This window comes from Oryctolagus cuniculus, chromosome 13, assembly GCF_051225735.1.
Source record: "Oryctolagus cuniculus isolate XC-2025 breed Fujian yellow rabbit chromosome 13, ASM5122573v1, whole genome shotgun sequence".
NCBI classification, from domain to species: domain Eukaryota; kingdom Metazoa; phylum Chordata; class Mammalia; order Lagomorpha; family Leporidae; genus Oryctolagus; species Oryctolagus cuniculus.
Window position 1 is genome coordinate 89,610,503 of NC_142879.1, and position 26,151 is coordinate 89,636,653.

The window sequence follows — 26,151 nt, forward strand, 5'->3', positions numbered from 1 at the left end:
GTTTTTATTTCTAGTGATGAAATTGGCAACAGAACATTATGAAAGTTTAAAATTACAAAGAGAAATTGTCTATAATTAATAGATTCAAAATTTGACAATCAGTGAATATCATTATTAGTCATTACCAACAACAGTTATTGATTTGAAAGGCAGAGTGACAGGAAGAGGGAACCACTGTTTCACTCCCCAGACACTTGCAATAGCCAAAGCTTGACCAAGCCAAAACCAGGAACTGGGAATTCATTCTGGATGTCCCATTTGGGTGCAAGGACCCAAGCACTTCTGCCATCCTCCGTCTCCTCCCAGGGTGCACACTAGCAGAAACTTGCCTCAAAGCAGAGAAGCTACCACTCAAGCCAGGCATTTGTATATGGGATGTGGGTGTGTGGTGGTGATAGCAAGCCCTCATAGATAAAAAAAAAAAAAGACAAAGTTATTTCTATGCCAAGGAAATTACTCTGTAGTCTTTCTCTTATAAACTACGTATTGCTGAACCTAGATAATTTTTCCTTTATTTAACAATGACATGAAAATGTCAGTTGAGTTGGCTTTCCTGAAGACCTTGTTTCTTGAATATTAGTGGCTAGCTGAGATAAATTCTTTTCATCTCTTTCTCGCTTCGGCAGCACATGTGCTCGCTTCGGCAGCACATATACTAAAATTGGAACGATACAGAGAAGATTAGCATGCCCCTGCGCAGTAAGGTTTCTTTACCTCCCTGTAGACTCTGCTCTCCAGAGGTGAACAGGGTCCTCTAAACCCACTTGCTGCACACACAAACACCTGAGTGTTGTATTCTCCCACAGGTGTTGGAGACTGATATGGTGCTCTGATTTATATTTACATAATGGCTAGTGACATCGGGCATATTCACATGTTTTGACCATTTACATTTCTTCTGAGAAATGTCTATTCAGATGTTTCTTCACTGTATTTTTTGGAGTTTTTCCAATTCATGTAAATGTTCTGGAAATCTGTAAACATTCAGAGTTTTAATTTTTCCTGCCATCTGTTCATTGTATCTACACTCTGATGTTTACTTTGTTGTGAAGAAGTATCTTAGTTGGATATACTCAAATGTCTCTGTTTTTATTTTTGTGACTATTGCTATTGGAATCTTACCCAAAAGCTATTGTGTGTTGACAATATTTAGAGTTCCCCTATGTTTACTTGGGTTTGGGTCTTATGATTACATTTTAATTCACTATGAGTTCACTTTCACATAGTGTAAGAGATGTTGGAGTCTCTTTTCAGGCTTCTACATATGGATAATCAAGTTCCTCTGCACCACTTGTGAAAGAGATTCTTCTTTCTCCAGTTCATTTTAGTTCCTTTGTTAAATATGAGTTGCTGGTAGAAATTTGGGTTTATTTCTATGCTACCAAGTCTTTTCCATTGAACTATGTGTCTGTTATTATATCAGTGCTAACACTTCTTCTTTTTTTTTTTTGCAGTTTATTTATTTGAAAGGCAGAGTTACAGAGAGGTAGAGGCAGAGAGAGAGAGAGGTCTTCCATCCACTGGTTTACTCCCCAAATGGCCACAATGGCCGGAGCTCTGTTGATCTGAATCCAAGTGTCAGGAGCTTCTTCCAGGTCTCTATGCAGGTGCAGGGGCCCAAAGACTTTGGCCATTTTCTACTTTTTTCTCAGGCTATACCAGAGAGGGGTATAAGAAGTGGAGCAGCTGGGAAACATACTGGCACCCATATGAGATGCCGGCACTGCAGACGGTGACTTTACCTGCTTTGTCATAGTGCTGACCCCTGTAATATGTCTTAAAATATGGTGTGATGTCTCCAGCTTTTTTTTTGCTTTATAATATTGCTTTAGATGTTAAGCATCTCTCATGTTTCTATGTGAATTTTAGCATCATTTTTTCTAGCTCTGAGAACATCGTTGGTATGTTGATTGGGATTGCATTGAATTTGCAAATTGCTTTTGGTAGTATGGATATTTTGGTATTATTCTTCCCATTCACAAACATAAGTTTTCTGTGAGACTGTCAAAAAGCCTTGACAAAAATTGGACTTTATTACACAAAAATTCATCACTTTTTGGGATCATTTAAATCCATAATTTTGCACTAATATTTGATAAATAATTAAAGACTTTGAGCATTTTAGTAGGAGAAATTAAAATATTTATCAATTTCTTCAAATATTGTTTAGATGTGATATTCAAATATTGTTTAGAGCCATTGTCTGTATTCCCTCTAAATTAGGATCTTTTTGCTTTTTGCCTGTTAAACTTGTCCCTTGACTCAACAACCCTTTTTAATGTAATGTAAACTGAAAATGTCATTTCATAAGCTAAAAAAAATGACAAAGAAGGAAAAAGAAGGGAGGGAGGTTGAGTATATAATTATGTTCTCCGAATTTTTTCTATAAAACATATTGAATCATTTAAAAGCTAATTAAAATTAAACTCAAAATTGGACCATTATGACCAATATTTAAAACAAGTGATTAAAAACTATAGATGTCTTCAATTTTGATTATCATTCTTCTTTAGATTATCTGAAAGAAATCCGGTTTCTCACTTTAAAATATACCAGTGTGTTAGAATTCAGTATTAAATGACTTTGTTTAAAAGTGTTATTTAATCTATTGCTTTAAGTAGTAATACTATGGCCATTGTAAAACAAAATCCTTATCATTTTTCATAAAACAGAAAGGGCCTTTAAAACTTCATCACTAAAAATATTAAGAGACCTAAAATATAACATTCTTAAAACCCAAGTGATACCATTCAAAATTTTCAAATATGCAGGGATAGTTCGTGTCAAGTAACTAAATAATTGTTAAGTGTATATATGGAATAGCTTCTATAAATTCTTTTGGCAAGGGCTGGCACTGTGCCATAGTGGGTGAGGCTGCCACCTGCAGTGCTGGTATTCCATAGGGGCATCAGTTCAAGACCTGGCTGCTCCACTTCCTATCCAGCTCTCTGCTATGGCCTGGGAAAGCATTATAAAATGGTCCAAGTCCTTGGGCCCCTGCACCTGTATAGGAGACCAGGAAGAGGCTCCTGGCTCCTGCCTTCCAGTCAGCACAGCTCCAGCCATGGAGGCCAACTGTGGAGTGAACCAGTGAATGGAAGACCACTCTCTCTGCCTGTCCTTCTCTCTCTGTGTAATTCTGACTTTCAAATAATATAAATAAATCTTCAAAAAATTCTTTTGGCAAATAGATGAAGCTACTTGTTATACATTTCAAATAAATAGCAAACATACTAGAAAAATATATTGAATAAAATTTAAGCAACTCATAGCTATACACAGAAATTTCTCACCATAACAACATAGCAACCACTAAATTTCCAAATTCAATTTTCCACAACTTAGAATCTTTAACTCCATAAGGAGTACAAAATTGACAGAACAGTGGCCTATGTATCAGGATACCTAATGCTAATACAGAATTATCCCTGCCACAACTTACCTATGTGACCTTGAACAGTTCACTTAACTTCTCTGGGCTTGGCATTTAGCATCCTCATGTGATAAAGGAGGCTTGGATAAGATCAGTTGTACTCTATCTTGAGACTTCAATGATCTCTCAGTTTCCAAACAGGCACCTTAAGGGAAAGTAAACCTTTAGATCAAAGCTTACATTTTTAAATATAAATATATTTTAAACTGTTTCTACAACTAGTACAAAACAACACATTCAAATGTGTACCATGCCACTTTTCAATATTTGGGAATAATTAATGCATCATTTTAGAGCATTGTCTTGAGGCCAGTGCTGTGGTGTACCTAGTAAAGCCACTGCATGCAGTGGGGGCATCCCATATGGAGGCCGGTTCAAGTCCAGGCTGCTCCACTTTCCATTCAGCTCTCTGCTATAGCCTGGGAGAGCAGTAGGAAGTTGGCCCAAGTCCTTGGGCCCCTGAATCTGCATGGGAGACCCTGAAGAGGTCCTGGCTCCTGGCTTCAGATTGGCATATCTCTGACCTTTTAGGCCATCTGGGGAGTGAACCAGCAGATGGAGGACCTCTCTCTCTCTCTCTCTTCCTCTTGTTCAATATCTGTGTAACTCTGACTTCCAAATAAATAAATAAATAAATCTTTTAAAAAATCAAAAGAATATTGTCTGGCACACAGTGAACCACTAAGTACAAGATATTATTAGTAATATTAGATTGAAATATTGAAATAAACTAGGCAATAAGCCTTAAGATGCAAATTAATTCCAAGAAATATAATCTCAAATTTCTGTGTTCAACAAGGTAGTCTCTTTTCACTACTAACTTTATACTAAATAAGATATTTTGATATTTTGTTAAGAGTAAATTTATCGGGGGCCAGCGCCGTGGCTCACTTGGTTAATTCTCCACCTGTGGTGCTGGTATCCCTTATGGGCAAAGTGTTCTAGTCCTGGTTGCTCCTCTTTCAGTCCAGCTTTCTGCTATGGCCCAGGAAGGCAGTGGAGGATGGCCCAAGTGCTTGGGCCCTGCACCCGGATGGGAGACCAGGAGAAAGCACCTGACTCCTGGCTTTGGATGGGCACAGCTCCAACTGTGGCAGCCATTTGGGGACTGAACCAATGGAAGGAAGACCTTTCTGATTTCTCACTGTATATAACTCTACCTGTCAAATAAAAAAATTATTAGTTTTTCATAAAAACTGCAGTATTGAAAAAGTTCTAAAATCCCTCTAATTCTAAATGTCTGTGACTGCTAACTCATTAGCACATATTGCATTCTTTACATCTGGGTAATCATGACAATTCACTTTTAAATGATTAACAGATCTGCTGTTATATATAAATACATGCTTTTCCGAAAATCATACAATAAGCAGGCTACATACTTTACTTCAAGTAAAACTGCCATATCCAGTCCTACAATTGTAAATAAGACAGTTTCAATTGTTCAGCATTATCAATTATAAATTCCAATCGTGTAGCAATACTCATAAGAATTTAGGGGGCCGATGCTGTGGAGTAGCAAGTAGAGCTGTGGCTTGCAGTGCTGACATTCCAATTGGGTGCCAGTTCAAGTCCTGGCTACTCAAATTACTATCCATCTTTTTAGGCAAGTAAGACTTACTATCCAGCAGTAGAGGATGGCCCAGGCCCTTGGGCTCCTGCACCTGCATAGGAGACCCAAAAGAAGCTGCTGGCTCCTGGCTTTGTATTGGCAGAGCTCCAGCCATTGTGGCCAAATGGGGAGTGAACCAGTGGTTGGAAGACTGCTCTCCCTCTCTCTCTCTCCTTCTCTGTGTAACTCTGACTTTCAAGTAAAATAAATGAATCTTTTTTTAAAAAGGATGAAATAAAAAGGAAGATGAAGATTACAAAATTGTTTAATTTTTTTAATAAATATAAATTTCCAAAGTACAGCTTTTGGATTACAGTGGCTTCCCCTCCCCAAAACATCCCTCCCACCCATAATCCTCCTATTTCCTGCTTCCTCTCCCATCCCAGAAGATTACAAAATTGTATGAAGGACATTTGTACAGTAAACAAATATACTGATTTCCAATGCAATATTTGAATACTTGAAGCAGGAACGCTAAGTACTTCTTTGCCAAAATAACATGTTTTGTCCAGTGTAAAACCCATTTGCCATCCCAATACACAAAGGGATTTGGGGCAATAAGGAAAAAAGAAGTCCACACATGCAGAAATTTTAAGCAAAACAAAATAGAGAATGTATTTAGTTTCATGAAAATCACACAAGAATTAATAGTATTCCACCCATTTGCAACAAATATTTTTAAGTTTAATGAATGAATAAATTTTCAGTTACATAGCAGAAAACTTCTACCCTCTCCCATAAAACTGAAAAAGAAACTTTTTAAAAGTAAAAACTGATGAAAGAATTCTGCAATACATGTTAATGTTAAGTAGCGCAGCAGAGTTTATTTAGAAATACAAACACACACACAGAAAATAAATACATTAAAATCTTACTGAATAGTCCAGTAATAGTTCAGGATCCAATATGTGTGCAAAAGATTCTGGATTTCCCAGTCACTTTGTATAGGAAATGATGTGCTTTGCTATGTAGCATGTACCTTTAGATTCCTGAACACCTCCACTTTGCTTCTTACCCTGAGTCCCAGCAAATACAGGAACACAGCTGTTGAGTCATTCATTTTCTGGATTTGGGAATATCAAAGAATTAATGAGTATAGAAAGTTGTACAGCAAAGACCAAGAATATCCAAGGGAGTTCAGGAAAATCAATTGAACAAGTCAAAATACTATGAATGTATACTGAATGCTCTGTTTTTAATATGTCTTACTTACCTAAAAAGACATGAGGGCTATTGCTCTCTCTCTTAATACAACTAAGGAGAAGATATCACCAATGCTCAAGAAAAATGAATAGACAGCAGAGCTAATACAAAATCCCAAAATTCCAAAATAGAAAAACTGGATATGCACTCCTTACACACACCCTGAAGTGGCAATGAAGTAGAACAAATCTAAAATTAGAAAAAATTCTTTTTTTAAAGATTTATTTATTTATTTTAAAGTCAGAGTTGCACAGAGAGAGGCAGAGAAGAGAGAGGGGTCTTCCATCCACTGGTTCTCTCCCCAGTTGGCTGCAATGGCCAGAGTTGTGCCAATCCAAAGCCAGGAGCAAGGAGCTTCTTCCAGGTCTCCCACATGGGTGCAGGGGCCCAGGACTTGGGCCATCTTCTACTGCTTTCCCAGGCTTTAGCAGAGATCTGGATCCATATGAGCTGCCAGCACTGCAAGTGGTGGCTCTACCCACTATGCCACACCACTGGCCCTGAAAATTCTTGTCAAATTAAGAACATTTAACCTTTGTTTTAGAGTGCATTATTAAAATATCTAAACTGGGGGAATACATAATTTCTTTCTTTAGAAATCAGAAGAGAAAAAGAACACTTCAAGCCTACTGTGACACCACACAGAAGGAATGGAGAATCATGACCTCAATTAGCCTAGGGACAGAATAAAAGGGAGGGAAATAGGAACAACAGAATTAAGATGAATAAGCTTTGAGAGCTGAGGGAATCTGAATGTAAAGAAAAGGCATGCAGTTAACTGAAACAATAGAGATAAGTCTGAGAGGAAAAAACATTGTTAAGTCATATTAATGGGGCCAGAGCTGTGACTTAGTAAAGTAAAAAAAAAATCTCAAATTTGTTTTTAAATTATATAATTAAAAAAGATTAAAAAAAGATGTTCAATCTTAAGTCTCTACAGCATAAGATATACATCAATTTTCCCAGGTTCTATTTGCATTTATTAACAAAGTTTCATGGGTATAATTACTAAAGTGGCTCCAATAAGTCTTTTTATAAAAATTATTTTTTATTTTGACAGGCAGAGTGGACAGTGAGAGAGACAGAGAGAAAGGTCTTCCTTTTTCTGTTGGTTTACCCCCTAGTGACCGCTGCCGCCAGTGTGCTGCAGCTGGCACATGGCGCTGATCCAAAGCCAGGAGCCAAGTGCTTCCTCCTGGTCTCCCATGCAGGTACGGGGCCCAAGCACTTTGGCCATCCTCCATTGCACTCCTGGGCCATAGCAGAGAGCTGGACTGGAAGAGGAGCAACTGGGACAGAATCTGGCTCTCCCAGCAGGACTAGAACTTGGTGTGCCTGCACCGCAGGTGGAGGATTAGCTTATTGAGCCATGGCGCCTGCCTCCAATAAGTCTTAACCTGGGATGCAACTAAATTTAACAAGGATACTCAATAGGAATTTTAGAAGAATTCCAAAATATGTATCAGAATAAAAATACTTTACTTGGTACATCTCATTTTAACTATACTATTGTCTAAATTTCCAAATGTCAGATGTACTAAAAAAATCCCCAAAGCAGCAGAGTTGGTCCGACATGATGAGGAATAAAATAAAGAAAATGAGAATTCGCAGATCCCAGATTAAAATAACCAAGAAGGCCCAATAACAGAAAACTCAATGTCTTCATACACTAACATTTATTACCTCAGATTTATTTAACAAAAAGGTGATTATTCCAGCTATATCCCATTAGGTAGCCCAATTTTACCTGCTAAATCCATTTAAAAAAAGCACCTCATGATATATTACTAAAATCATATTGCTATATGCCATCCACCATGTCCACTGTACCTTATACCTAATGTTAACAGATTTGATGAAAATCAGTAGATAAATGATGTGTTTTAACCAAGTGTGGGAAATATCTTTTGTTCAACGTTTTTCCAAAAACCCCTCAGTCTCAGTTTGCCTTCACATTGAAAAGACACTTCTGAGGTTTACTAATCAGTCCAGCTTCTTCGGGCCTCCCTCCAATGAAAGGGGCTAAAATCCATCAAAATAAACTCTAGGCACTGTCCTTGTGCTCCCTGTGACTTTTTCACTCTAGGGTCTCACAAACCTTCTAAATTCTTTAGATCACCTGTGATGTCCATTAGTTCTCAAAGACTATGATGCAAGTAATTTCCCCTCTTGGAACCTTGTTATTAACTGTGCTGTATGAGAAATGAAGTCTCCTACACACCTTGTGCTTACGATTCTCCAAACCATGTTGCCTGCTAGGACTTTGGCCATGAATATAGGACAGCAATACCTGAACATGATTACTGAGATCTCCTTAATAAAGGATAGACTGGGGCCAGCACTGTGGTGCAGTGGTGTAATCCTTTACCTGCAGTGCTGGCACCCCATATGAGCACCAGTTCTAGTCCCCATTTCTCCTTTTCCCATCCAGCTCTCTGCAATAGCCTGGGAAAGCAGTAGAAGCTGTTCCAAGTGCTTTGGTCCCTGCCAAAATGTGGGAGACCTGGTAGCTCCTAGCTCAGATTGGCCCAGCTGCAGACATTGCAGTCATTAGGGGAGTAAATGAGCATATGGAAGACCTTTCTCTCTGTCTCTTCCTTTCACTGTCTGTAAGTACACCTGTCAAATACGTAAATAAATTCTATATATATATATTTACATTTATTTATATATATTTATGTATATAAATATATTCATATATAAAATATATTATGCTTTATCATATAATATATTATATAATATATAATAATTATAAACAGATAATATTATATAATTTACTATAACTATTATATATATTTTGTATATATATATATATATTATTGAGATGACTTCAATAGCCAGAGTGTGGCCAGGTTGAAGCCAGGAGCTCCTCCTCCAATGTGTGTGGCAGCAACCCAGGCACTTGGACCATCTTTCACTGCTTTTTCGATCCATTGGTATGGAGCTGGATCAGAAATAATTATATATTTATATATAAATAAATTCATATATAATATTTATATAATTATATATTATATATTTATGATAATTATATGTAATTCCATATTATGTATAGAAATATATAATATATATTATAATATATAAATATATATACGATGGATCAAAATGCCGCATTCTCCATTTGGCAGAAGAGACAGGCTCCAATATCTACTGTCTATGTCAGTATGTCAGTATAATGCAGGAGGTAACCCCTCTACCAAATAAGAAAAGCTATTTCAGTTCAGCTGGACATCATTCTGCTGACTGTTGACCTTATTACTGTTAGTCTGGATGCTTTCATTGGTTGCAATCCAGAGACCCAATTTTCCCATAGATATAAACATCAGCAAACATGAAAATTTGGTAAGAAAAGCTTAAACTGAGAGTTATGATTAATAACTATTTTAACAAAATTTCTCAGAACCCATCTAATCCAAACCTTGGACAATTGGAAGACATTGTACTTGGCCCACCCATAATTGAAACGGATTCTAAATCCTTCAACTGCAAGGAGAGTATCATAGACATTAATGCTCCAAACGGATCCAGTTCCCTGCTAATGTGTCTGGAAAAGCAGCACAGGGTGACTCAAATATTGGGGCTCCTGCACCCATGTGAGAGACCTGGAAGAAGCCCCTGGCTCCTGATATCAGTCTGTCCTAGCCACAGTCATTGCAGCCATTTGAGGAGTGAACAAACCAGGAGGAAGATCCATCTCTCCCACTCTCTCTTTCTAGTGCTGCCTTTCAAATTCATAAATAGACCTTTAAGAAAGTCGATCACTTCAATAAATTTGCCATTGCTCAGTCATGATGACTTTTACTACCTTAAATTCTTTTTCAAAAGATTTATTTCTTGGAAAGCCAGAAAGAGGAGCTGGTGGTTGTGGTGCAGTGGACAAAGTTGCTATCTGTTACATTGCCATCCTGTATGTGCACCAGTTCAAGTACCAGCTATTCCATTTCTGATCCAGCTCCTTACCAATGGACTGAAAAAGCAGGGAAAGTTGGCCCAAGTGCTGGGATGCTGCCACGCACATCGGAGGAAAAGCTCCTGGCTTCAACCTGGCCACACTCTGGCTATTAAAGTCATCTCAAAAATGAATTAGGTGGTGGAAGATTTCTGTCTCTCCCTCTCTCTGTAACTCTTTCAAATAAGTAATTAAATATTTTAATATGATAAAAAATGGCAGAGAGACACAGAGACAAAGAGAGAAGGAAAGAGAAGCAGAGAGATATCCCATCTGCTGGTTCACTTTCTATATGGCTACAACTGTGCAAGACCAGGTTTCAAGTCCCCATTGAGGTTACAGTTCTCCAAATTAGATGACAAGAAGGAAAGAATTTGAGCTATTATCCATTTCTTCCCAGGGATATTAACATGAAACTGATTTGGAAGTGGAGTACCCAAAACTCAGATTAGCACTGCAATATATGATGCGGGCATCTGTTGTGATGGCTAACAAATTGGAAAACCTAGAGGAAAAATCAACAGATTCCTGGACATACACAATATACCAAAATTGAGTCATGAAGACACATAGAAAAGCTAAACAAATCAAAAACCAAGACAGAGAGTGGATGAGTAATAAAGACCCTCCCAAGAAAGAAAAGTCCAGGATCAGACAGCCTCACTATTGAATTCTACAAGTCTTTTAAAGAACTAATGCTTCTCAAACTATTCAAAAGAATTGAAAGAGAGACAATCCTCTCAAACTACTTCTATTAATCTGACAATGACTGATTCTATCATTTATTTATACATAATGTTGAGAAAATCAGAAGTATTTGTTAGGACTTCTGCTAAAAGGCACTAGATTTATAATTTTTAAATACATCTTTCCTAGATGTAATGCAGTCCTTTGCTACTTTAGAGTATCAGAAATTTAAAATGTTGGACTGGTGCTGTGGTGGAGCAGGTTAACACCCTGGCCTGAAGCTCCAGCATCCCATATGGGGGCCGGTTCAATACTCAGCTGCTCCACTTCTGATCCTGCTCTCTGCTATGGCCTGGCAAAGTAGTAGAAGATGGCCCAAGTCCTTGGGCCCCTGTACCGATCTGGGAGACCTGGAACTAGCTCCTGGCTCCTGGCTTTGGATCAGCACAGCTCTGGCAGTTGCAATCAATTAGGGAGTGAACATCAGATGGAAGACCTCTCTCTTTCTCTCTGGCTCTCCTCTCTGTCTGTAACTCAACTTGTAAATAAATAAATAAATAAATCTTTAAAACAATTAAGAAATTTAAAAAGGGAAAGATTTTTAAAAGATGTATTTATTTATTGTGAGGCAGAGTGACAGATATAGAGAGGAGGAGAAAGAGAAGTCTGCTATCCACTGGTTCACCCCTAAATGGCCAGAATGGCTGGAGCTGGGCCGATCTGAAGCCAGGTGCCAGAAGCCAGGAGTCAGCAGCTTCCTCCAGGTCTCTCACATGGGTGCAGGGGCCCAAGCACTCAGGGCATATTCCACTGCATTTCTAGGCCATTAGCAAAGAGCTGGATTGGAAGTGCAGGAGCAGGGACTCAAACTGGTGCCCATGTGGGATGCTGGTGCTGCAGGTGGATGCTTAATCTACTATGCCACAGAGTGGGCCCAGGGAAAGGTTTTAGGAAGACATCTTTCATGTAGACTAGGCTGCAATATTGCAAGGTAAGGTTTAGCTTTTATTTCCACACATCAGTATTCATCTTTTAGCAACTATAAATACTGAATATCATACATATAGACATAAATATAGGTAACTGCAGATTTTGTTGTCATTCTTTCTAATTCTCTTTTAATGTCTGCTAATAGGCCATCTTATGGATTATTATATTGATGTTACCTGTACACAACCATCAGGCATTTCCACTGTTGAATGTGTTTATGTGTACAGGTAGTTTTGTTTGTGTGTACATGAATGCACATTTGATGGAGATAGCACTGACAGTAATACTGTGAGAACTCCTAATGCTGATTTCAAACTTTCTGTCCTCCGCAGAGATGGCTGTCATTGAAGTAGACCACAGGGCCCCTTTGCTGTTGTGGACTGAAATGTGCCTCCCTAAAACTCAAACACTGAAGTGCTAACCAGCAACATGACTCTACCTGAAGAAAGTGCTTTTAAGCAGATCAAATGATAGATGTGTCTGTCACATCAGAGAAGGGCTTCTGGAAAAATCGAGCCTATTAGCATCTTGATCTGATATTTTCAAGCTCTACAACTCTGAGAAGTAAAATTCCATGATTTACATCATATTCTCTGTGCAAATTAGCAAATTAATATATCTTAGCAAATTAATATATCCTCATTTCTGCTAGCATTTTCTGCTGTCATCTAGAAGGTCCTTGTGATTAGCAGAGAAATATAGAAAGCAATAGCTATGATTTTAGATTACCAAGTATCTACTAACATAAAAAAGATATCCCAGAAGCCACCTACTACCATCCTCCAGGACCCAGAAAAAAAAAAAAAAAAAAAAAAAAAAAAAAAAAAAAAAAAAAAAAAAAAAACCAGGAATGAGTCAAGTTGTGGGGCAGTAGAAAAGTGAATAATGAAAGATCACAGCAGAAGTAAATAAGGAAGGGTTTGATGCTGTGGTGTAGTAGGTTAATGCCTTGTCCTGCTGTGCATGCATCCCATATGTTGTTGCTAGAAGACCAGGTTCTCCACTTCCAATCCAGCTCCCTACTAATGCACCTGGGAAATTGGTGGAAGATGGACCATGTTCTTGGGTGCTGGCACCCACATGAGAGACTTGGAAGAAGCATCTGGCCTTTCAAATAAAGAAATCTTAAAAAAATAGAAGCAGTGTTAGCACTGTTGGAAAAACAGACACATAGTTCAATGGAAAAAATAGGCAGCTGAAATAAACTGACTTTTCTACAGCCAACCCCTATTTAATAAAGGAAATAAAACAAACAGGAGAAAGAAGAATCCCTTTAGCAAATGGTTTAAAGGAAAGTGATTATCCATATGTAGAAGCCTGAAAAGATACCCCAACACCTCATACACTATGTAAAAGCAACTCAAGGTAAATTAAAAGTCTAAATATAAAACCAAAACCTTGAGAGCTTGTTTTGAGGTTCTAGCAGGGGAGCGCAGCTACTCGTATACCCTTGACCGAAGACCGGTCCTCCTCTAGTGGGGAAGGTCGTCCTCTTCGACCGAGCACACAGCTTCGGGAGGGATGCGCATGGAGTGGTGAGGGAGGAAGGGGACACCCGCCTAGCCAGCCAGATCAGCCGAAGCAACCCTGGCGATCAATGGGGTGACAGATGTCGCAGCCAGATCGCCCTCACATCCTGAGTTCATGCCAGAGCTGAGGGAAGGAAGCAATGCCTTCGGATCTGGCCGCTCTGCGGGAGTCTGAGGAACAACTCGCACCAGGTGGCCGCCGTTCCGTTGTCATGGGTAAAGGAGACCCCAACAAGCCGAGGGGCAAAATGTCCTCCTATGCCTTCTTCGTGCAGACGTGCCGGGAAGAGCACAAGAAGAAACACCCTGACTCTTCGGTCAGTTTCACAGAATTCTCTAAGAAATGCTCGGAGAGTTGGAAGACCATATCTGCAAAGGAAAAGTCCAAGTTTGAAGATATGGCAAAAAGTGATAAAGCTCGTTATGACAGGGAGATGAAAAATTACGTTCCTCCCAAGGGTGATAAGAAGGGAAAGAAAAAGGATCCTAATGCTCCTAAAAGACCACCATCTGCCTTCTTTCTCTTTTGCTCTGAACATCGCCCAGAGATCAAAAGTGAACACCCTGGCCTGTCCATTGGGGACACTGCAAAAAAATTGGGTGAGATGTGGTCTGAACAGTCAGCCAAAGATAAACAACCATATGAACAGAAAGCAGCTAAGCTAAAGGAGAAATATGAAAAGGATATTGCTGCATACCGTGCCAAGGGCAAAAGTGAAGCGGGAAAGAAGGGCCCTGGTAGGCCCACAGGCTCAAAGAAGAAGAATGAACCTGAAGATGAGGAGGAAGAAGAGGAAGAGGAAGAAGATGAAGATGATGAGGAAGAGGATGAAGATGAAGAATAAATGGCTATCCTGTAATGATGAGTGTGGAGTGTGCGTGTGTGCTCAGGCAGTTGTTTTGCTAAGAATGTGAATTCAAGTGCAGCTCAATATTAGCTTCAGTATAAAGAAACTGTACAGATTTTTGTATAGCTGATAAGATTCTTTGTAGAGAAAATACTTTTTTTTAAAAAATGCAGGTTGTAGCTTTTTGAGGGGCTACTACATACAGTTAGATTTTAAAGCTTCTGATGTTGAATGTTCCTAAATATTTAATGGTTTCTTTAATTTCTTGACTTGTGTATGGTAGCACAGCAAAGTTGTAGGAATTAGTATCATTTGTAAATTTGGATTTTTTGTTAGGATGTTGCATTCTGTGTTGTTTTTTTTAAAAAAAAATTTGTAATAAAATTATGTATGTTAAAAAAAACCCAAAACCTAAGTAAACATATGAGAAACTGTAAAACATTAGCATAGACAACAGTTTTGGGTCAGATTCCAAAAGCACAAGTAACAAAATAAAATATACAAATTTGAGCATATCAAATTAAGATACATCTTCATAACAAAGTAATCAACAGAGTGAACATACAATGGACGGAATGGCAGGAAACATTGAAAACTCTGACTATGACAAAACATTGATAGCCAGAACATACATATATAGAACTGGAAAAACTCCAAACAAGAAGCAAAATGTACACGTAAGAAATGGGCAATGATCAGAATAGATGTTTCTCAGAAGAAGAAATCTCAATGGTCAAGACATAGATGAACATGCCCAATATCACTAGCCATTAGGGAAATGTAAATCAAAACCAATAGCAGACTCCATCTGTGGGAGAAGACAATGCTTGGGTTTTCATTTGTGCAACAAGTGGGTTTAGAGGACCCTGTTCACCATTAGAGGGCAGAGTCTACATGGAAGTAAAGAATCCTTAATACTTTCCTAATGGGCTTGTTGAATTCTTGACTAGTGCCTATTACCTTTGCCACAACCTTTCCAGTCTCACTACTTTCCTTCTTCTTCCTCTTCTCTATAGCTTGCAAAAACAGTATATCTTCTATATACGGAGGATACTTTTGTTTTGTTTTATTCCTTCTGTCTCATGATGTTCCTCTAAGAAATCACAACCCTCCAAATATTCATTCATTTATGCAGTCTGCAGTTTTCATGGGCTACTACATGGCAAAGTACTAGGTTAAAGGAAAGGTATAGGTCAGGAACTGAGCAAAGTTCACAATGATGTAGCCATTGGGGAAATGAACCTGATGGAAGACATCTCTCTCTCTCTCTCTCTCTCTCTCTCTCTGTCTCTCCTTCTCTCTCTCTCTCTCTCTGTCTCTCCTTCTCTCTCTGTGTAGCTCTGATTTTCAAATAAATAAATAAATCTTTAAAAACTAACTAAATAAATATACTAATAACCTGGTGGCAACACCTTTCTATCAGAACATGTGAAGCACTCAAACACAGTTTGTCCCAGAAAGTCAGCCATAGTTTTCAAGGGCACATCTTCTACTCCATTTGTGGACATCTCTGTGTGGCGTAAGGGGTACTTATTTCTTCCATTCTTCTTTCTTACCACTCTCACAGTTATAACTTCTATTGATGCTTCCACAGAGCAGTCTTTATGAAATTGTAGAACTAATATCCTCCCATTTCAAAAATGTCATGGGTTTAATCACAGAACCCAAAATAAGACAAGTAACTGGCCTTCTTAATTACACAGTGTGGAATGTAAGATTCTCAGTGGATCACTGGGTAACTGTAAAGTACTGGGCAGAGAAAAAGATGTTACTTCTCTGTATTTATGATGTTGTAATTCTCCACTTTATGCATACTCAGATTAAAAGGGCTCCAGTTAGTGGGCAACACTGTTGCATAGTGGGTTAAGCTACTGCCTGCAGTGTCAGCATCCTATATGGGTGCCGGTTGGGATCCTGGCTGCTGCACTTCCCATCCAGCTCTCTGCTGTGGCCTGGGAAAACAGTAGAAGATGGCCCAAATCCCTCATCTCCTGCACCCACCTATGAGACCTGGACAAAGCTCCTGGCTTCTGGTTTTGGATCCAAACAGCTCCAGCCATCCATCTCTGTTTCTGCCACTCTGTAACTCTGCCTTTCAAATAAATAAATAATTATTTTAAAAAACAGCTTCATCCCAGAAGAAGCTCCTGGCTTCAGACTGGCACAGCTCCAGCTGTTGCTGCCAATTGGGGAGTGAACCATCGGACAGAAGACGTCTCTCTCTCTTTCTCTCTCTCTCCTCTCTCTGTGTAACTCTTTCAAATGAATAAATAAATCTTTAAAAAAGTAGCTCCAGTTATTGACAACACAGTAGACTTGCATTAATTTTAGTTCTCTTCTTATTTTGCAAAGGGATCAGTGGCAGGTCAAAACAGTTGACAGCCTTGCTAACAGGAGAAGAAATAGCTGAAGACAGAATATGAAAAGCAGCCAAATACATCATCAAAGAAAGAGAAGTGGACCCCATCCAACACAAACCTTTAAAAGTGGATGCTCACAATTAACGAGTCAAACAGCTGCCCACTGAAATCTTATCTAGGGAGGGAAGATGTCCTAAGTTCTGCTTCTGTAAACTCCAGTCATAAAGCTATCCTAATAAATCTGTCCCTGGCATCTCTTTTACAAACATACTGGACCCCCTGACCATTGGAAATGTGGACCTAAGTCATGAAGGCTGCCATTTAAACCCACCAATGCTGTAACAGCTAAGAAACTTGAATTTGATGCTCAGTTCTCAGGAAATCATTCCAGCTGTGCCTAGGGCCATTAATAGAAACTCCTTGGATCCTCCACTGTCTCTGTGCCTGTTTGAAAGAAGGGAGTTTTCCCACCCCAGGTTTCTGGAACAGCTTCAAATTCCACATTGGAAAAATCTGATAATTAATATGAGAGGGATCAATGCACACTTCACACTGCTCCCCACCAGGAAGATGAGGTGCAAGATGAGAGCAGTGGGGCAGATCCTAGTCAGATCCTCCTGCCCACCCCTCTGCTGCCCCAGGCTCCCTGCTGAAGGCCACCCAGCCCCACCCTGCAGGAACCAGCCCAGGAAACATCAAGAGGCCTGGCCAGACTGCATTCTGAGACCACCCACAGTGGGAACCCAGCTTATTTAACTGTGGAGAGCCGGAGTCTTTCTGCCTTCCTTCCCTGCGTGTGCATGTTCCCAGAATGCTGCCCCCTCTCTCCTGTAACCACTAAATAAAGCACATTAGGGACAGTTTGGGTGAGGTCCTGCAGGAGAGATTCCAGGCACTGGGAGCCTGGGAAGTGGAGGTGGGAGACAGAACAGCCCGGGTCCCAGTCCTGACCTCGGGGGAAGCTGCCATGATCGATGGCACCCTGGCACCCACCCTTCTCCCACACATGTCCCCGCCCCTTCCTGCATGCCAAACCTGCAGCAGAAAGTCCCTGGAGCAGGTACCCTTTCTTCCGGACACGCGGGGAGCGATTCGGGGAGTGGCGGGAAGAGACTCCCTGGTAAGTGGGACCCACAGGTGGAGGATGAAGAGGGAAGACGCAGCAGGAGGCAGGCTTAGGGTGAGCACTTGGAAACTGCCTGGGATCGCACGTGCAGAGCAGGAAATGGAGTAAATGCCAGAGAAGGAGAAGCACAGCCCCCAGGGCTGACCCTGATCAGGGAATGAACTCCCTCTGTTCCAACTCAGGCCCCAGGGAATGGCAGCAGCATGCGCATGTGCACAGGCATTCAGAAGGCATAATACATCCGAGCTCCTGGGAACTCTGGGAAATGGAGTACAGGCCGCAGCATCCCTAGAGACACCAGCTGACCCTCCCAAAGGCTGTAGTCAGGGCTGGGTGCCCACAACCAGAGGGCCTTTGCTTTTATTCAGTCCCTCCTTCCTTTCCTTCTCCCCACCAAAATCTCAGGGATCAGTTGCTTTCTTCCTTTCCTGAATCAAATCTGAAAGAGTGACACTCACTGCTGCTAACTGACCCCAAATCCTGGCTCCCTCATAACCTCTGTCTCTTCCAGAAAAATCTTATTTACTACTTTGGCCCTAGAAATCATAAATGACTATGATAGAATGTAACTTTTAACAGAGGTGTAGAAGGCATGGTTTAATATCCAGTTTTGAGAATACAATTTTCATTTGTGTTTTATTGATGTTTATAGTTCTTTTAAGATTTATTTATTTATTTGGAAGTCAGAGTTACAGAGAAGGAGAGGCAGAGACAGAGAGAGAGAGAGAGGTTTACCATCTGCTGGTTCACTCCCCAATTGGCAGCAGCAGCACAGCACCGACCCCTTATAGTTCTTTTCAAATCATTTTAAACTGTCTTTTTATTCATCTAGTACAGAGACAGAAGAATGGACACAGAGCTAACATAGCTGCGTATTCAGAGACAGGTTAAGGGGTTAAATGCCTTATATCATAGCATTTATACCTTAGATTAATTCTGGGGACAGTATTATCTGGAGTTTACAAAATAGAAACTGAATGGAAAGAGCTTAGAAAAGCATGGTGTTTTTTAATATCATTAAAAAGTCTAAGTTAAAGGCCAATCAAGGGGCCAGCACTGTGGCATAGCATGTAAAGCATTGACATTCCATATGGGTGGAGGTTGAGCCCGGCTACTCTGCTTTCGATCCAACTCTCTGCTATGGCCAGGGAAAGTGGTGGAAGATGGCCCAAGTCCTTGGGCAGCTGCATCTGTGTGGGAGACCCAGAAGAAGCTCCTGGCTGCTGGCATCAGATCAGTACAGCTCGAGCCATTGTGACCAATTGGTGGGTGAACCAAAAGATGGAAGATGTCTCTCTGTCTCTCTCTCCCCTTCTACTCTGTGTAACTCTGACTTTCAAATAAATAAATAAATCTTTTTTAGAGAGCCAATCAACATATAACACTAGCTTAAAAATCTTTCTTTTCTCTTGGGTCTCAGTTTTTAAAATCTGATTTATCAAAAGGAAAAAATGTGAGTGAGATGAAGAGTACCTACAAAAATAATTTACTGTAATTATTTACTGTAATAATTTACTGTAATGATGTACTGTAATTTACTGTAATATTTTACTATAATGAACCACATAGGATTATAACTTGTCTAGAAAACAAAGGAGATTCAAAGTTGCTATTATTTCATGGTTATTTGTTCTTATTTTTAATATCAAGATAGTATATAAATATTATGCACTCCTAGGTATTTGTGTGTTGTTTGATAAGTTTTATTTTTTAATCAGAAATTCAAAGAGATAACTGGGTAACATGGAGTTCTGTGTTTCTGATTACTTCTCTCAATTAGAGATCATGGGATTAGAGGTGGTGCTAGATTAAGAATGCTTCAATCTTTATCCACTGACTTCACACCAGCATTTACTATGTTAAACAATATTCTTGGGGTAGATGGCTCTTTCTTGCCAGACTGTAAACTTCATGGGGTCTAGAAACATATTTGCTTTGACACTAAAACTCAGCATCTTGACAGTCAGTCTTTTAGTTGAATAAATACATGATATACAAAATAAATATTTCTGCCCCTCAAGAACTGCCTAAGAGAGAAGAAAATAGAAATCAATTTGATGACTCTCAGTATTAGGTGAATATATAATTTGTCATTCTGACATAAGCCTTGTCATAAAAAGGGCATATGAATAATCACACAGAGTTGAAGTGTATGAACACCTAGGGCCAAGTGGATTAAAAGTTCAGCCTAGCTATGTAAGGCATTCCATGTCAATAGGAGAGGAAGGAGGAAGAGGGGAGGGAGTGTAGGTGGGAAGGTGGTTACGGTGGGAAGAATCACCATGCTCATTACTTAGCAGCAAAGAGAGAATCTGTGATCATTTGTTGCTTAAGAAAGGGTGATAGGCATTATTTAATTAAAATGCAGGCATCACTGTTCTCCTGTCTCTGAAATAGGAAGTCTATAACTCAGAATTCCTTGCTGTTTCATCAAAAACAATTCAAAACAAAAACCTAATTAAGCATAAGTGGAAGTTGTGCATTAGAAGTCTATTCTAATCTCTAGGAGGTTCAGGGGTTGGCAAATTCATCTAAAATCTTGCTGCCAAATGTCCCACACATTTTCCATGAACACTACCGTTAAGCATAAGCTTTTTTAAAAAAAAGATTTATTTATTTGAAAGTCAGAATTACAGAGAGAGGAGAGGCAGAGAGAGAGAGAGAGAGAGAGAGAGAGAATCTTCCATCTGCTGGTTTACTCCCCAATTGGATGCAATGGCCAGAGCTGAGCTGATCCAAAGCCAGGAGCTAGGAGTTTCTTCCAGGTCTCCCATGTGGGTTCAGGGGTCCAAAGACATGGGCCAATTTCTACTGCTTTCTCAGGCCACAGCACACCTGGATTGGAAGTGGAGCAGGCTGGACTCCAACCGGTGACCATATGGGATGCTGGCACTGCAGGAGGCAGCCTTACCTGCTATATCACAGCACCAGCCCCCATAAGCCCTATCTTCTGCAGAACCAGCACCCCAGACACCAGCCACCACATAGCATCCCTTGGCACATTCAACCCTGGCAATGTTCTGCAGCTCTTGCTCCTCTCCACTTTCACTGGAAGAATCTGCAACTCCTTGTTTTCATGCAAGTAATTCTGATTCAGATGATGCCCCTGACACAATTGGCTGGCAAGTGCCATGGCATGTGTCCACGGCCTAGCTAAATGCAAAGCTGGAACATTTTAAACTTTTCACTGCCATGGTGAGACACGGACTCCATCTAATGAAGTAGGGGATTTTTCAGGGAGTCTAGAGAATCAAATATGACAAAATGACAAATCTTAACCAAAGAGTGCCATGGTACAGATGAAGAGAACCCAAAATGTATTTTTCTATCTTTTCTTTTCTGAGTTAAGTGCCTAAAAACAAAGCCAATGAGGGTTAAACAGACCCATTCTGAAAATTCCTTAACAACTTCATTTTCATCCAAATTAATATATTACTTGAAGGAAATAAATTTTACATAAATGAAAATGCAGTACCACAGACAAGTGTACAGAACATAGCCCTTCAGTTAGCTTCACACCATCTGGGTCCATTAATGTGTTCTTCCAGAACCCAAGCTGCAGTACAATAGAACCACAGCCTATGACATTCCTCCTCCACCCTGATGGATCTTGGGTTTTCCTCCCACCTCCCCTCTCCTGTGAATACATCAGTAGCAGGATAAATGGAATCCAAAGATACGATGATGTTATTTAACATGGAATAAACATAGTGTTTTAGTCAGTACAATCCTCAATACTACAATAATAATTCCGAGTTCACTGACTATGAAACTAAGTATATGAAATCTATTCCTAAGTAATCGTACTATCGAGAGCTGAATGTAGACTTTCAGAGGGAAAGAAACAGAGAATTGTGTAGACATGTGTATCTCTATAATAGAGATTTACCGCTGTACTTTATAGACAGTACACTATGTTTGTATTTTCTTGTTTTTTTTTTTTTTTTTTTTTTTTTTTTTTTGCAGTCTGGAATAGTTTATTACATCCAGCTTTTCACTTTGGGAATTTTATGATTAGACACTAATATACAACAAATTTTGAATCCTTACAGACAATATAGAGCACCCTAGGCCCTCCCAAGGGCAGAAAACAGACCAAGAGCTCATAGACTAGCTGCAACTGCAAGAAGCAGATGAAGATATCGTCAGAAAGATACATATTCCTGTAGTGTGGCTGCTGAGCAGTTCTGCCCTTATGGATCTCATCTCTGTTTCAGATCATTAAAGAAAGTTACATGCTTTCTGACATTTCTAAAGATTTCAATAATGAGAATCTAATATATGTTCACTATGCTAAGAGCTTCAGAACAGCCCAAAGATGTGGGCCATCTATTGCTTTCCCAGGCCATAGCAGAGAGCTGGATCAGAAGAGGAGCAGCTGGGACTAGAACCGGAGCCCATATGGGATGCTGGCACTTCAGGCCAGTGCTTTAACCTGCTGTGCCACAGCACTGGCCACAACGTAGTATTTCTAATAGAAGAGATGGTTAAGTCATTAACTCCTCTAAAATACAAGTTAAGTATTAGTTTTGAAACTCTGATTCATTCATGAGAAAAACAAAAGGTTAATTTTCACTCTTTGCTTCTGGGTATGTAAATTTTCTTCTAAGAAATTAATCATGACTTTTACATCTCAGACCCTATTATGAGTAAGTAGAGAATATTGTGGGGTCATACGCTCATTCTATCAAAGGAACATTTCTCCAATTAAAGAAAACATTATGGGCATCCCATATGGGCACTGGTTTGAGTCCTTGCTGCTCCACTTCTGATCTAGCTCCTGGCTATGTCCTGGGAAAGCAGTAGAAAATGGCCCAAGTGCTTGGGCCCATGCACATGCATGGGAGAACTTGAATCTCTTAGCTCCTGGCTTCAGATCAGCACATCTCCAGCCATTGCAACTAGCTGGGGAGTAAACCATCAGATGGAAGACCTCTCTCTCTCTCTCTCTCTCTCTCTCTCTGTGTGTGGGTGGGTGTTTGTAACTCTTTCAAATAAATAAACAAATCTTTAAAAAAAAAAGCCAGGGGTCAGGGAAATTTCATCCAGGTCTCTCGCTTGGGTGCAAGACTCAAGGATTTCTACCATATTCTACTGCTTTCCCAGTATGTTTTCAGAGACCTGCATCAGAAGTAGAACATGCAATGGGGTCCATAGAGGATGCCAGTGCTGCAGGTGTTGCTATAACCCATTTTGCCACAGTGCTTGCCCCGTAACAATTTTTAATTCCTAGGAATTAACAGGGAAGAAAGAAGTATGGCAGGATACCTTTTTTAAAAAAATATTTTATTCATTTGAAAAAGTTATATGGAGAGGTAGAGAGTGAGCTGATCAGAAGCCAGGAGCCAGGAGCTTTTTCTGGGTCACCCACATGAGCAAAAGGGCCCAAGGACTTGGGCCATCCTCTACTGTTTTCCCAGGTGCATTAGCAGGAGGCTGGACTGGAAGTGGAGCAGCCGGAACTCTACCAGCACTCATATGGGATGCCTGTATTTCAGGCCAGGGCTTTAACCTGATGTGCCACAGTGCTGGCTCCAACAGGTGACCTTTTACTCTCAATAATCTCTTCTTGGTATTGGCAGCAGTTTGTAATTTTTTGTTTATTTGCCTTCTTCTTAATCTATATTTTTAAAAAAATTACAAAAAGTTCCAGCACCCTGAGAACCTCCATCACAAGGGCATACAATCAGATGTTTGTCCAGAAAAGGGTGGTGTAGATGCAAGGTGGAAAATGCAAGGTGAGTTGATTCATCTTTCTCAGGCTGTGGTTTCCATGGGCAACTTTTACAACCAACTGCCTTATTTGTTCCTCTTCCACAGAGTGGAAAACATGTTAAGTCATCCTATTTAGCCAAAAGCCAGTGGCAGCACTTCAATACGTCATCAATCCAGGGCCAGCATTGTGGCACAAAGGAGTAAGTTGCCAACTGCAACAGCAGGATGCCTTATGGCACTGCTTTGAGACTCACCTCCTTCACTTCTCGTCCAGCTCTTTGCTTGGGAAAGCACCAAAGATTGCCCAAGAGTTTGGGTTCCTGCACCCACATGGGGGACTGGGACAGAGTTCCAGGGTCCTGGCTTCGGTCTGGGTCACCCCAGCTATTGTGGCCATCTGGAACTGAGCCAGCAGATGAAAGATAGATCTCTCTCTCTCTCTCTCTCTCTCTCTCTCTTCCTTTTACCTAAACATACATTACATACATAAATGAAGATGCATCAATGTAGCAACCTTTTGAGGAAAAGTCTTCTGATTATTGCAGGTACTGTCTCAATGCATAAAAATATTCAGACACAAAAATTATAAACTGATTTATATTTCTCAACCACATACTTTTCAGAAAAAATTGTCTGCCACTCAGCATCAGGTATCAGTCTGAAAGCATTCATTAAAAAATCAAGTAATTTTACTAAACACAAAAACCTCTAGTATAGGCTGCATATAAACCAGTGGCTTCCATGGGTATACACAGATTGATTTTTGTTAATTTACAGGGATCACTGCACTTCCCTGGCATGGAGCTGTCTGAAGAGTTTAAACACTGATGGGTGTGGCATTATTTCTGATATTTGCTTATTATCCAGAGTGCATTTATTCAATATCTATCATGAACTCCACACTCTATATAGAAATCTATTTTAAATATGTTGATATTTAATGGTACTTACACACTTAAAAACTGAGCTAATCCTCCTAACTTCTCTCTGGAATAGCTATGCCTTTGACATTGCCTTTTTTCACACATATGGAAATGCATAATATGCTTCTGTATGGTACTTCAGAATTTATAAAAGGCTTTTCAGGTTAGATTTACATAACATCATGTGAAAGTGGCCAAAGGACACAGTCTTCTCATTACAGAGGGGAGAGGTATGAAGTGACTCTCCGAACAGTTACTCAGATTCTGTCAATCAGGTTCAGAACCTTCTTAGGTATCAGATACACATCTAGATTTTTTCCCTACTGTCTCTTTGTCAGAATTCCCAGCTTATGAGTGAACTTCAGTCTGAATGAATGCTATTATTCAAGGTTCTAAGTGAAAAAGTTACTGAGGTTTGTATTGGTGAGGAAAGCATGTATCTAAATGTTACTTGTATTTAATAATAAGTATTGAATCATGAAACTGAATATAAGATTATGCAAATTTTTAAGATGAAGAGCATATATTTAAAACCACATTCTTACATTTTGCAAACGTGTTGAAACACCTTACTGGAGCATGTGTTTGGCATAGTGGTAAAGCCTTCCACATCCCAGTCAGAATGCCCAGGGCTCAAGCCCTAGCCCTGCTTCTGCTTCTGGCTTCCTGCTAACAGAACCCTGGGAGGCAGCAGCTGATGGCTCAAGTACTTGAGTCCCTGCCACCTGTGTGGGAGACCCACACTGAGTTCCTGGCTTCAGCCTGACCCAGCTCTGGTTGGTGCAGACATTTGAGGAATGAGCAGTAAATGGAAGGGCTCTCTCTGCCTTGCAAATAAACAAAAATAAATATACAGACATTTACTTAAGGTGTCTTGTTCACATCTAAATGATTTCCCTTTTCACAGTAAAATGCCTAACTGTCCTCTTTAGTAACAATGCATGTTTTGCTCTCCATGTCCACTCCTGAGCTCCAAGTACTGGCAGCTCACCCTAGCATGCTGACTGGTTCCAATGTTCAAGTACTCATCTCCCATTCTCTTTTGGTGGGTCTACCGGAAAGAAAGGAGAGTATCTACAGTAGTTAATATCTTACTGTTGCTCTTGCTGTCCACCTGCAGGCCTGAAGGATGATCAGCTGAATACACACTGTGATGTTCTGGACGTAGTTTCCAAACTTCAGTCACTTTGCAGCAGAGGGACTCTGTCCTCGTCAATCACCTGATAGCCTGCAGGAGTAGGGAGAAGCTGTGTTTGAAGAATTCACAAATACAGTGCATTGAAGCCAACCACTACCACCCCCACCACACCCCTACTTCAGGGTTCTGGCAAATCCCAAACCAGGAGTTTGGGACCAGCAGTGGTTCAGGAGGTGACCTCAACTCCTTACTCTGAACAGCTCCAAAGTGCCTGGTGCACCCAGCGGGAGCTCAGCGCCTCGACCTCCCGCCCTCCTGCCCTTGCCACCAGGACGCCCGGCTCCCAGAGCCTCCAGGAGGCCTGCAGCAGACCTGCAGGTCCAGGCGCACTGGGTTGTGCATCCAGAGCAAACCCAAAATACAGGCCCAGCTCAAGTGTCACCTCCCCACAAAGTCTCTGTATCCTACTCCCTCCCGGAAGGCTGCGGGCCAGCACTAAGAACTGGGAGTCGCAGCATTTGGGGTTCACTCATGCTCCCATGAAGGAAGATGCCCCATGGGAACCCCGCTCCACCTGTGGGCAGGGCTGGGGAAGGAGGGCCGAGTCAGCCTCCACCCTAGGACTGCAGCCTGGGAAT

The 26,151-nt window shown here is 40.4% G+C and overlaps 1 long non-coding RNA gene and 1 pseudogene across 1 annotated transcript; one reads left to right on the forward strand and one right to left on the reverse strand.

Annotated features, from left to right (window-relative positions):
* Positions 1-5: 5 nt before the first annotated feature.
* Positions 6-25,600, reverse strand: LOC149122725 (uncharacterized). Its single transcript, XR_016219377.1, has 3 exons — positions 25,471-25,600; positions 3,443-3,578; positions 6-404 (listed from the first exon to the last, which is right to left on the reverse strand). It is a non-coding gene; the product is annotated as an uncharacterized LOC149122725 (long non-coding RNA).
* Positions 632-699, forward strand: LOC149122726 (U6 spliceosomal RNA; annotated as a pseudogene).
* Positions 25,601-26,151: the final 551 nt, after the last annotated feature.